The sequence below is a fragment of the Dasypus novemcinctus genome, chromosome 9, assembly GCF_030445035.2.
Source record: "Dasypus novemcinctus isolate mDasNov1 chromosome 9, mDasNov1.1.hap2, whole genome shotgun sequence".
NCBI lineage: Eukaryota > Metazoa > Chordata > Mammalia > Cingulata > Dasypodidae > Dasypus > Dasypus novemcinctus.
Window position 1 is genome coordinate 23,305,786 of NC_080681.1, and position 13,160 is coordinate 23,318,945.

Sequence of the window (13,160 nt, forward strand, 5' to 3'; positions counted from 1 at the left end):
TCATTCAATTAAATGAAATAATCATTTGCTAATTTTAGTGTTTCACAAACTGACTGAAGATTCTAAAATCAAGATCTATACTCAAGAAAAATGAAGATGAATAAAGTGCAAACTCTGAAATATCTCAAAGTTTAGTATGGACAAGCATGCTTGTAAATTAGCAGCTGACATGTCAGTGTGGTGAGTTCATTTAGGCACTAGGTACTCAGAAGTTGTGAACTGACATTTCCTAGAAGACCAAGAAATGCTTTCCAGGGAAGGTAATGCTTAAGTTAAATGATAAAGGACATTCTTTAATATTTCCATGAATAGTATATTTCTCATTTGAAAATATAATTTTTCATTCCTAAATAAAAGCATTGGTTATATTTTGCACTTCCTTGGCATGTCATAGATATGGAAAACCTGAGTGTACTGTCCATTCATAGACACAATTAAGCTTCATACATGGCAAGTGATCTAACTTGGAGTGTGGCATTTAGAAAATCAATTTAGTGAAAGGCCAGCTGCCAAGACAACTTACACATGTATCTTCAAATCAGTAACCTTCTGGTGTGTTTTGCAAAAGCTATGTCAATGGCTAGATCAATGTCAAAAATAAAGAGATTCCTCATGTTTTATCCATTGCAATGCCTGATTTTCGTGCATTTTAAGAACCTAAGGATCTAGAGATATATTGTGTGTGATTGTCAATATATCTTAGAAATAATATCAATATCCAATATTTTGATGTTTCTATCAGTAGTGCTCCACTTCAGATTTATTCATCTTTCCAATGCATCCTTATAGGGCATACATTCAATGTCAGTCACTATTCCAGGATCAGAAGATACAGCAGTTAGAAAAGCAAGATTCTAGTTTCAGAAAGCCTGCATTCAGATACAGAAAGACTAGCAATAAATATGTAAGAAATTAAGGAAGCTCATTTTAATTAATGATACTTGTTATGAAGAAAATAAACAAAACAGAATAAAATGCTAGAGAATCAGATGGGCACTGTAGAAGGAAGCTATTTTAGATAGGATGGCCCGAAAAACTCTCTCGGAAATCATAACATCTTATGTAAGACCAGAAAGATGAATATGTAGCAACCATGAAAGATACAGTATGAGCATTCCAGAAAGAAGGAACAGCCACTGCAAGGGCTCTGAGACAGGGATGAGCTTGGAATACTTGAGAAACTGAAGGAAAACCAGAGTAGATAGAGAATAATGGGAATTACAATGTTAGAAGCCAAAGGGATGCAGGGAGACTATTAATAGGGCCCACAAAGCAACTAAGTTAACATACATGGGCAGGTAGGTTGGGAAGAGAATAGGAAGCGAAGGCCAGGAAACAAACACAACTATTTGAAAACTTTTACTGTAAAGCAAACAGATTCGTGGATGCTAGAGCCAGAGATGCTGTGGAGTCAAGAATTTTATTTTGTTTGTTGGATGTTTGTTTTTCACATGAGATATGAAAGAGAGTGCTCATAGACTGATTAAAACAATTCAGGAAAGAGAGAAATCACAGGAGAAAGAAAGATGCCTGTCTTGGGTAGGTGGTGAGCTGAAATCAGAGGGGTTGGCCTTTCATGGGAACAGGGACCTGTCTTTAAGTGCAAAAGGAGCACACAGAAGGTGTTCCTCATGTTAAATTTCAGGTTAAAGTTAGTATTCTTAGAGATTAGGGGAACTCTTCCAGTTGAGGGAAATCTTATTCGAAAAAAAATCACTTGCTTACAAAATTACAGATGACTGTTCATACCAGGAAAATTCACTTCTGCTCTGAAATTAAGCTGTTGAGAGATAAAGACAAAATAAGTTCACAAGAGGAATCACCCTGGATGAGTATCTTCACTCCGGAAATTAAAATATTCCATAATTTATTGAAACCTGTGGATAGCTCTCCAATAACATAAACTGTGTCCTTAGAGAAGTCATGCTCCAATGTAAAGCCGTGCTTTGAATCCACTGCACACACTTGCATTGTCACCATACTCCTAGAGCATTACATTCCGAATATGCAATATCACAACGCCCTTATTTCGTTTATCACTTAAAGAATTGAGAAAGCCATTCATTTAAAGATCACTTGAATTTACAAACCACAGCATATATGAAAAATTCATCAGTCACTGTAGAGAGCTGTTGAACTAATTGCCCGTAACTTGGGTCAAAAGTCTTTAAGTATGCAATACCATTTAGGAAAATTAGTGCAGATGGAGGTGGTTGGAGGGGAAAAACAGCACAAAGTTAAACTTTGAAATTTGATTTTACTATGCAGTTTTTACAAAGTTTTTTAAATTAAATTACAAACTGAGCAGGAGTTATGCATGGCTGACATTGAACTTGACATGTACAGTGACCTTGAGAAACAGAGGCCCTTATTCTTTCAAACCAGGTTCTAATTTCACTGGGAACTCAGACTGATCAACTATCTAAAAACTGAACTTCGCATGTGAATTGTTCATTCTTTACTTTCATATAACTTGAAACCAATACAAAATAACTTCTAGTCAAGAACAGAAACTCCCTAATTTAAAAAAAAAAAAAAAGCCTCCCTACAAATCCTTCCTAAATATGACTTCATCCAGTGTAGATTGCCTCAGGCAGCCTGTGCAGATCCTAACAGGACAGGATTATGGGCCATTAAACACAGGGTGACTTCTTTAAGAAGTTCTTGATTTCTATTCCCCAATAAAGACAATATTCCAAAATCAAAACTAGTCCAATATTCTCCATCTGGCTCTATGAATGCCAAATCACAGCAAAGCCAACACATTGAGAGAGGGATGAGTAGGTAATAAGAGATAGTAAGGCAAGTCATCACAAATAGACCAATCAAAGACCAGGAACACACAAGTACAAGCAAAGAATAAGAACTGGCTAGAAAGACCAGAGGCAGGCAGTAAGCCTGGTAAGCATCTCTTGAGCATTAGTCAGAAATAGTTCAGAAATAAAGGATAGGTAAGGGTTACAGGGCAACAGAAACATATATATTAATATCTATAATATCAGTGTAATACAAAGATAAAGTTATAAACAGGATTCCAGGGAATCCTGAAGGAGGGCAGTTAATTAAGTCTGCATTACTAGGGAAGTTATGTTGGAAGACTGATGACTGAAAAAGCAATGAGGAAAGTTTTATTTCTTGCTTTCCAATTTGGATACCTTTTTTTTCTTGCCTAATTGCTCTGCCTAGAACTTCCAGTGCAATCTTGAATGACAGTGTTGACAGTTAGCATTCTTGTCTTATTCCTGATCTCAGAGGGAAAGTTGTCAGTTATTAGTAAGTATGAAGATAGCTGTGGGGTTTTCATATATGCCCTTTATGAGTGCATGAGAAGAAAGAACCATATATAAAATGTATTTATATTATAAAATAAAGTTGGTAATATTTGGAAATATAAGTAGATATATGGAATAAGATATGGGGCAGGAAGGGGAGTCACGAGTTTACCCTCTGCCCTGGAAAGTTTGACATCCTTCTCCTTAGAGCAGAATTGCTCATAGAGATGCCCAAAGCAAATATACAGGCAGATTGTACCATTAGAAAACAACTAGGGCAATTTATTCATGGAGATATGAGGGAGTATATGAAATGAGATATATATTAAAGCAACTAAAAGAAAGATAAAATGACATAAACCTACTAGTATTGTTTGGTTAGTACTTACCTTACCTATATCCATAGCTATAGACTGTAGCTGGCACTGATAAAATATGTTAATTACTCAGTTTGGAGTAGCTTGTTTTCTAGCCAGATCAAACAGAACAGAGGCAAAAATCACTCATGCCCATATTCACCCAGTTTTGGTCATCATCAGAATTAGACTGAACATACTTGACAACCTCATTTCCATTTTCTCCTCACAAATGAAACACAATGTTTGTGCTTCAACTCTTCTGAAAGGTTTTACACTAACCTTTGGTTACTTTGAGGCAGCTAATTAATTAAATTATTTAGGCAATTGTTAACTGAAGAAAAGTTCTTAGTGTCATGATTTTGATCGTTTTAGTGGTATTGGGAATACTAAGAATTAAAATATATCAAACAAGTTATTTACTGTTGCTGTTCAAATATGGTAATTCTCTATAAAGTGTAACCTACAAATATTTGAGCCAATATCTCATGAGATCCCACCTGTGGAAAAAAATGTTCCTGGGTTGTAAAAATATCCAACACTCTGCTTGGAAGACAGAATGAAATAGCACAATTTATTACATAATCTGAAATATAGTACTTCTCCGGAAAGTTTTAAAAGATGTAGCTCAAACATAAATTTCATCTATACTGGTTAGCATAATGATCTAAATCTTTTTTTTTTTAATCTCTACGTCCATATCGTCATATTAAATAGCAGTGTGGCAATGTTCTGTGTTTAATTCTTTTTTGTGTGTGTGTGTGTTTTTTGCCAGTATTCTTTCTTTCTTTTTTTTTTTTTTAATTTTTTTTTATTGACTTTGTAATAATATTACATTAAAAATATATATGTGAGGTCCCATTCAACCCCATCCCCCCACCCCCCCCTCTCCCCCCCCCCAACAACACTCGTTCCCATCATCATGACACATCCATTGGATTTTGTAAGTACATCTTTGGGCACCTTTGCACCTCATATACATTGGTTCACATCATAGCCCATACTCTCCTCCATTCCATCCAGTGGGCCCTGTGAGGATTTACAATGTCCGGTGATTGCCTCTGAAGTACCATCCAGGGCCGCTCCATGTCCCAAAGACGCCTCCACCTCTCATCTCTTCCTGCCTTTCCCCATACCCTTCGTCCACTATGTCCACTTTTCCCATTCCAATGCCACCTCTTCTATGTGGACATTGGATTGGTTGTGTCCATTGCACCTCTATGTCAAGAGGAGGGTCAGATTCCACCTGGATGCTGGATGCAATCCTCCCATTTTCAGTTGTAATCACTCTAGGCTCCATGGTGTGGTGGTTGTCCTTCTTCAACTCCATCTTAGCTGAGTGTGGTAAGTCCAATAAATCAGATTGTAGGTGCTGGAGTCTGTTGAGGCTCAGGATCTGGCTATCACATTGTCAGTCCAGAGATTCAAATCCCCTAAATATATCTTAAACCCCAACATTAACTGCACCTCCAGCACATTGGCATGAAAGTCTTATGAAGGGAGATCCCATCTGAGTCCAGATTCATCACACATAAACACCATTTCCAAAGAGGGGCCATCTGCCCTGGTAGTTAACCCCATCGGCCATGACCATAACTCCCGTGGGTCTCTTTAGCCCTCAAAGGAACCAATATCTGGGGGTTGTATCTGCTTTATCTGTCTCTCTGACTCTGCTCAGTTGTGCATGAGGGCAATCCTTCTGCCAGCCTCCAGACTCTTTTTTAGAAACTCGTAGCCATATAAACTCATTTCTCCTTTCCATTTCCCCCTTACTTTAGGTCAAACAGCATTTTAAAGTCATGGTATTTTATGTAGACATGGATATTCTGCTGATCCGCATGGAACCTTCCGTATAAGGTCATTTTCCAGTTGCATCATCAGTTGGTAGTTGATAGTGGTCCCTCGTTGCCAGGGAGGCTCATCCCCGGGTGTCATGTCCCACACTGGGGGGAAGGCATTGCATTTACATGCTGAGTTTGGCTTCGAGACTGGCCACATTTGAGTAACATGAAGGCTGACAGGAGGAAATTCCCAGGCACAAAGTTGTTCTAGGCCTTGTTCTTATTTTGGGTTTATCAGCTCACAAGCATAGTCATTAGCATCAGGGGCTCACTGTTGAAACCTCACTCCCTCCCGGTCCCCGCCACTGTACCTGGGAGACTGTCGCTGCTCCCCTAGGGACCACGACAGAGTACCACTGGCCAGGAACCCAGTACCCCCCCTACTGTGGTTTTTAATTGTTGCCACTATGAGTATATCCAAACATTACCATGCATCCTGGACATATGTTCTGTACAGCTCCCTGTCAGCCATATATCACCTGTCATTGGTAGCCCATACCAGTATCCCTCCATTGCCATTGTTGAAACACTCTGTGATCCAGAACTCCCCAAAATTTGAAGCCCAATATAATTTCATGGTCCCTTACTAGGGAATGGCATATAGCGATGAGCTTAAAGGATAGATAAAGAACTTGGATAAAGTTAGATAAAGAACTTAGATAAAGAATGTTGACTTGAAAAAATTCCACATCCTATCTTTTTCTTTTTTTTTTTTTTGTCCCCCCCCCTAATTATTCAGCTTTTCTTCACAGGAGTCCTAGACCACAGCAATGTATATATATAATATACAGCACTCCCACACATCCACCAGAAAACCTTTTCCCTTCCACAGTGATACTCTTATGCCCTATTCATATCATATTTACTTAAAGTGATGTACAGAGTCTGAGACATTAGCTTTCTAACAAGGTGACATCTGTGCTTACATTGTGGTGCATACTTTAGGATACACAGTTCTTTACATTTTTAGTTATCCTATGTTTTACATTATGGTTTACATTATCAGTCTGTCATCTCCTATATGTTATAGTGTAATATTACATGTTTTATATCCATCCTTGTGTACTCTCAAGAAACTCCTCTCTTACCCCCCATTTACTTTGGTTCCACACATTTAACGTCCATTTTCCCTTCCACCTTGGTGTCCTCAGTGATAGCCAACCTCCGTTTCCTGAGGAGCCACTTCCAGAGATAGATGGAATAGTGTTCAGGTCCTAACTTACTCAACTGCCCCAATGCCCTGGGAGCCACCCTTTCTCTCGAGGGATACAGTTCCCTCTATTTGATGGCATTAGTCCTCCCCAGGATGTGGGTCCACCCCCACTCTCACTACTTGGGTTTCTACCCCATGGTGTCACCCACTCTGGCAGAATGAGCATTTAGACATTCCCCAGGAGTCCGTCCTGCATCAGACCCTCCCCTCCGAGCATTCTAAACAGGTAACCCTCTTTATTATATTTTGATATGATTTTCTCGGCATTTTACTCTCCACCAACACCTGACCCTCTCCTGGTTCGTATGCTACCCCTCCCTCCCCCCACTTTTGGGCAACGTTACCCATCCGTCCCTCCCCAGCCACCCTCAAACCCGCAAAGCCCCAAGCAAAGGCAACCCCTTGCCCCCCTTTTATCTCTTCTTTGTGTTCATACTTACCACCATCTCGTCTTAAATTCGACCCCTGCAGACATCGGCTCATATCCTTCCTCCACCCTCCGATTTCCTGTAAGCCTATCGTTCAGTCTCTTGCTATCTAGGGCAGCTTGTTTATTTCATATCATTGAGGTCATGTAGTATTTGTCCTTCAATGTCTGGGTTGCTTCACTCAACATAAGGTTCTCAAGATTCATCCATGTTATCACATGTGTTTGTAGTGTGTTTGTTCTCACAGCCGAGTAGTATTCCATTGTGTGTATATACCACATTTTATTGATCCACTCATCTGTTGATGGACATTTGGGTTGATTCCAACTTTTGGCAATAGTGAACAATGCTGCTATGAACATTGGTGTACATATATTGGTTTGTGTTCTTGTTTTCAGTTCTGCTGGGTATATACCCAGCAGTGGTATTGCTGGGTCATATGGCAAATCTATGGCTAGTTTTTTGAGAAACCGCCATACTGTCCTCCAGAATGGTTGGATCCTTCTGCATTCCCACCAGCAGTGGATGAGTGTTCCCCTTCCTTCACATCCTCTCCAGCACTTGTATTCTTCTGTTTTTTTCATAGCTGCCAATCTTATGGGTGTAAGATGGTATCTCATTGTAGTTTTGATTTGCATTTCCCTGATAGCTAGAGATTTGGAACATTTTTTCATGTGCTTTCTTGCCATTTGTATTTCTTCTTCGGAGAAGTGTCTGTTTAAGTCTTTTTCCCAGTTTTTAAATGGGTTGTTTATCTTTTTATTTTCAAGATATAGGAGTTCTTTATATATGCAAGTTATAAGTTTCTTATCAGATATATGGTTGCCAAATATTTTCTCCCACTGTGTGGGCTCCCTTTTTACTTTCTTGACAAACTCCTTTGTGGTGCAGAAGGCTTTAATTTTGAGGAAGTCCCATTTATCTATTAGTTCTTTTGCTGCTCGTGCTTTTGGTGAGATATTCATAAATCCATTTCCTATTACAAGGTCCTGTAGATGTTTCCCTACACTGCTTTCTAAGGTTTTTATGGTCTTGGCTCTTATATTTAGGTCTTTGATCCATCTTGAGTTGATCTTTGTATAAGGTGTGAGATGGTAATCCTCTTTCATTCTTCTACATATGGCTATCCAGTTCTCCAGACACCATTTGTTGAATAGGCCACTCTCTCCCAGTTGAGAGGGTTTGGTGGCTTTATCGAATATTATGTGGTTGTATATGTGAGGTTCTATATCAGAGCTTTCAATTCGATTCCATTGGTCTATGTGTCTCTCTTTATGCCAATACCATGCTGTTTTCACCACCGTGGCTTTATAGTATGTTTTGAAGTCAGGTAGTGTGATTCCTCCAATTTCGTTTTTCTTTTTCAGTATGTCTTTGGCTATTCGGGGTCTCTTTCCTTTCCAAATAAATTTCATAGTTAGTTTTTCTAGTTCCTTAAAGAAGGCTGCATTGATTTTTATTGGGATTGCATTGAATGTGTAGATCAGTTTTGGTAGGATAGACATCTTAATAATGTTCAGTCTTCCTATCCATGAACAAGGAATAGTCTTCCATTTATTTAGGTCTTCTTTGATTTCCTTGAACAATCTTGTATAGTTCTCGGTGTATAAGTTCTTTACCTCTTTAGTTAAATTTATTCCTAAGTATTTGATTTTTTTATTTACTATTGTGAATGGTATTTGTTTCTTGATTTCCTCCTGATCTTGCTCATTATTGGTGTACAGAAATGCTACTGATTTTTGTGCATTGATCTTATAACCTGCGACTTTACTAAACTCATTTATGAGTTCTAGAATCTTCGTTGTAGATCTCTCAGGGTTTTCTATGTATAGGATCATGTCATCTGCAAATAATGAAATTTTGACTTCTTCCTTTCCAATTTGAATGCCTTTTATTTCTGGTTCTTGCCTCAGTGCTCGAGCAAGTACTTCTAAGACAATGTTAAATAGGAGCGGAGACAGTGGGCATCCTTGTCTTGTTCCTGAGTTTAGAGGGAAGGAGTCTAGGATTTCTCCATTGTAAACAATATTGGCTTTAGGTTTTTCATATATACTCTTTATCATGTTCAAAAAATTCCCTTGTATTCCAACCTTTTGGAGTGTTTTTATCAAGAAAGGGTGCTGTATTTTGTCAAATGCTTTTTCTGCATCAATAGATATAATCATGTGATTTTTTTCCTTCAATCTGTTTATATGGTGTATTACGTTGATTGATTTTCTTATGTTGAACCATCCTTGCATACCTGGGATGAATCCCACTTGGTCGTGGTGTATAATACGTTTAATGTGTTGTTGAATACGATTAGCAAGTATTTTGTTAAGTATTTTTGCGTCTAGGTTCATTAGAGAAATTGGTCTGTAATTTTCCTTTCTTGTGATGTCTTTGTTTGGCTTTGGTACTAGGGTAATGTTGGCATCATAGAAGGAGTTGGGTAACGTTCTTTCTGTTTCGATGTTTTGGAATAGTTTCAGCAGGATTGGTGTCAGTTCTTTCCGGAATGTTTTGTAGAATTCACCTGTGAAGCCATCTGGCCCTGGGCTCTTCTTAGTTGGGAGATTTTTAATAACTGATTCTATCTCTCTGCTTGTGATTGGTTTGTTAAGATCATCAATTTCTTCTTTTGTCAATATGGGCTGTTTATGTGTTTCTAGGAATTTGTCCATTTCCTCTAGATTGTCATTTTTGTTGGAATATAGTTTTTCAAAATATCCTCTTATGATAGTCTTTATTTCTGTCGGGTCAGTGGTGATATCGCCTTTCTCATTTCTTATTTTGTGTATTTGCATCTTCTCTCTTTTTTTCTTTGTTAGTGTTGCTAAAGGTTTGTCAATTTTGTTAATCTTCTCAAAAAACCAGCTCTTGGTCTTGTTTATCTGTTCAAGTGCTTTCTTCTTTTCTATTTCATTTAGTTCTGCTCTTATCTTTGTTATTTCCTTCCTTCTTCTTCCTGTTGGGTTGCTTTGTTGTTGTTTTTCTAATTCCTTCAAATGTGCAGTTAGTTCTTCAATTTTTGCTCTTTCTTCTTTTTTGATATATGAATTTATGGCTATAAACTTCCCTCTCAGTACTGCTTTTGCTGCATCCCATAAATTTTGGTATGTTGTGTTATCATTATCATTTGTTTCAAGGTAGTCATTGATTTCTTTTGAGATTTCCTCTTTGACCCACTGTTTTTCTAAGAGTGTGCTGTTTAATTTCCAAATCGTGGTGTGAAATCTGGGCTTCTGTCCCTTGCAAATCTCCAGCTTGACTCCACTGTGGTCAGAGATAATGTTTTGTATGATTTCAATCTTTCTGAATTCGTTCAGCCTTTCTTTGTGGCCTAGCATATGATCTATCTTGGAGAATGATCCATGTGCGCTTGAGAAAAATGTATATCCTGCTGTGTTTGGGTGTAGCGATCTATATATGTCTATTAGATCGAGCTCCTCTAATATACTATTCAGATGTTTTGTTTCTTTGGTGATTCTCTTTTGAGATGTTCTGTCCAGAGTTGATAGTGGTGTATTAAAATCCCCCACTATAATTGTAGATGTATCTATTCTTTCACTTAGTTTTTCCAGCATTTGCCTGACGTATTTAGAGGCACCCTTGTTAGGGGCATAGATATTTATGATTGTTCGATCTTCTTGACAGATTTTCCCTTGGACTAAAATGTAGTATCCTTCTTTGTCTCTCACAATTGTTTCACATTTAAAGTCTATTTTGTCTGATATCAATATAGCTACTCCTGCCTTTTTTTGGTTATTGTTAGCTTGTATGATTGTTTTCCAGCCTTTCACTTTCAATCTCCATGCGTCTCTGGGTCTAAGATGTGTCTCTTGTAGACAGCATATGGATGGGTCATATTTCCTTATCCAATGTCCCAGTCTGAATCTTTTGATAGGTGAGTTTAATCCATTGACATTCAGTGTTATTACTATCAAGGAATTATTTGTGTTAGCCATACTTTGATTGGATTTGTGTTTGTCATATTTTGTTTGTATATTTTTTTTTGTCTTTTTTGTTGTTGTTGTTGGTCTTATACTCTCCTCCAACTTTGCCTTTCCTGTTTTTTCCTTTCTTCCTGCAGCACTCCCTTTAGAATTTCTTGAAGGGGAGGTTTCTTGTTGGTATACTCTTTCAGTTTCTGTTTGTCTGCGAATATTTTGAACTCTCCATCATATTTGAATGCTAGTTTAGCTGGATAAAGTATTCTTGGTTGGAAATTTCTTTCCTTTTGTACCTTGACTATATCATACCACTGTCTTCTTGCCTCCATGGTTTCAGAAGAGAAATCAGCACTTAATCTAATTGAGCTTCCCTTGTATGTGATGGTTTTCTTTTCTCTTGCTGTTTTTAGGATTTTCTCTTTGTCTTGAGCATTGGATAATTTGACAAGTATATGTCTTGGGGTGGGCCTGTTGGGGTTTATGACTTGTGGAGTGCGCTGTGCTTCTTGGATATGTACATCTGTCTCTTTCAGTATATTTGGGAAGTTTTCAGCCATTATTTCCTGCAACACTCTTTCTGACCCCTTTCCCTTCTCTTCACCTTCTGGAATGCCTATAATACGTATGTTTGAGCGTTTTGCATTGTCATTCAGGTCCCTAAATCCTAATTGGATTTTTTCTATCTTCTTATTGACCCCTTCTACTATCTGTTTGATTTCTGATGTACTGTGTTCCACATCACTAATTCTCTGCTCTGTCTCTTCTAGTCTGCTGATATTTGCTGCAAGTGTATTTTTGATTTCTTGAACTGTGGTGTTCATTCCCATCATATCTGTTATGTTTTTGCGTATGTCTGCAATTTCCCCTCCAAGTGATATCTTCATGTTGTTAACCTCTTTCATTACTGCATCAAATTTGTCGGTGATAAATGTTCTAAGATCTTTCATTGCTTGTGCCAAGTTTTGCTCCCCTTCGTGATTATTGGTTTGTTGATTGGATTCAGCCATGTTTTCCTGATTATTGGTTTGGTTTGTAGATTTTTGTTGCTTTCTGGTCATCTCTTTATTTTGACAAATTTAATCAGTTCCTTAGCTTCTTTGTCTGCTCTTGGAGGTTAATTAGTTGTTATTTTTGCATAGCTGTTATATCTTCTCTTTGTCAGATTTTTCTTCTTATTCTAGTTACTTGTTGTTGGTTAAGTTCACTTTAGAGGAAAGTATTAGTGTTGGGGAAAGGCAATTGTGTAAGCAAGGGAAAAGTGTAAAGTTGTATTGGTGATGTATGTTAACAAAGCAAGAATATGAGATCTGGAAGGATGGAGGTTAGATTCATGTAGATTGTATAGAGTTATAGCTGTAGGTAGAATACCTTTTATGAAGTAGATGACTGAATTTGGGAGGAATATGTTATGAACTACAAAGCTATTGTTTTCATGAGAGAGGGAGAAAGAAAGGAGAGGTAATAGTTTCAAGAGTGGATAATAGACAGAAAACCGAACAAAGGTATTAGAAATTAAGAGTTAGACAGTTTGTGGATCAAAGAACGGGAGGTTGGGGGTGGAATATAGGAGAGACAGTAGATGATAGTGGATATCAAGATGCAGGGGAAGGGGGATAGTGTAGGTAGCCTAAATCAGTTCACACAGAAATGAGGCAGTGGAGGATCGGAAAACCCAGCAAATGTGAGGTGTTCCCTGTAGCACCTATTGTATACTTGAATTAAAATAAAAATAAGTGGAAGATGACGGACAAGAGGGAAAGAGAAAACCGAAAAAAAAAAAAACAACTAATTATAATAAAGAAAAAAGAAAGACAAGAAGAAAGGAAGAAAGAAAAAGAGGATGGGCAAACGGTGGGGAACGGATAGGGAGAAGAGAGATACAGGTATACACGTGTCACAATTGCAACACTATCTAAAACAACAACTTCCCCCCGCTTTGCCCTAAAACCCCCCGTCTGTCTGCCCAAATGGGTCTGCAAGCACCTCCCTTCCCACAAACCCCCAATAGGCCACCCAGGGCCCACGAACTCCCCAGTACTGCAGATGCTCCAAAAAATAAAAAATAAAATAAAATAAAGTAAAATAAATTTAAAAAAAAAAAAAAAAGAACAGAAACCC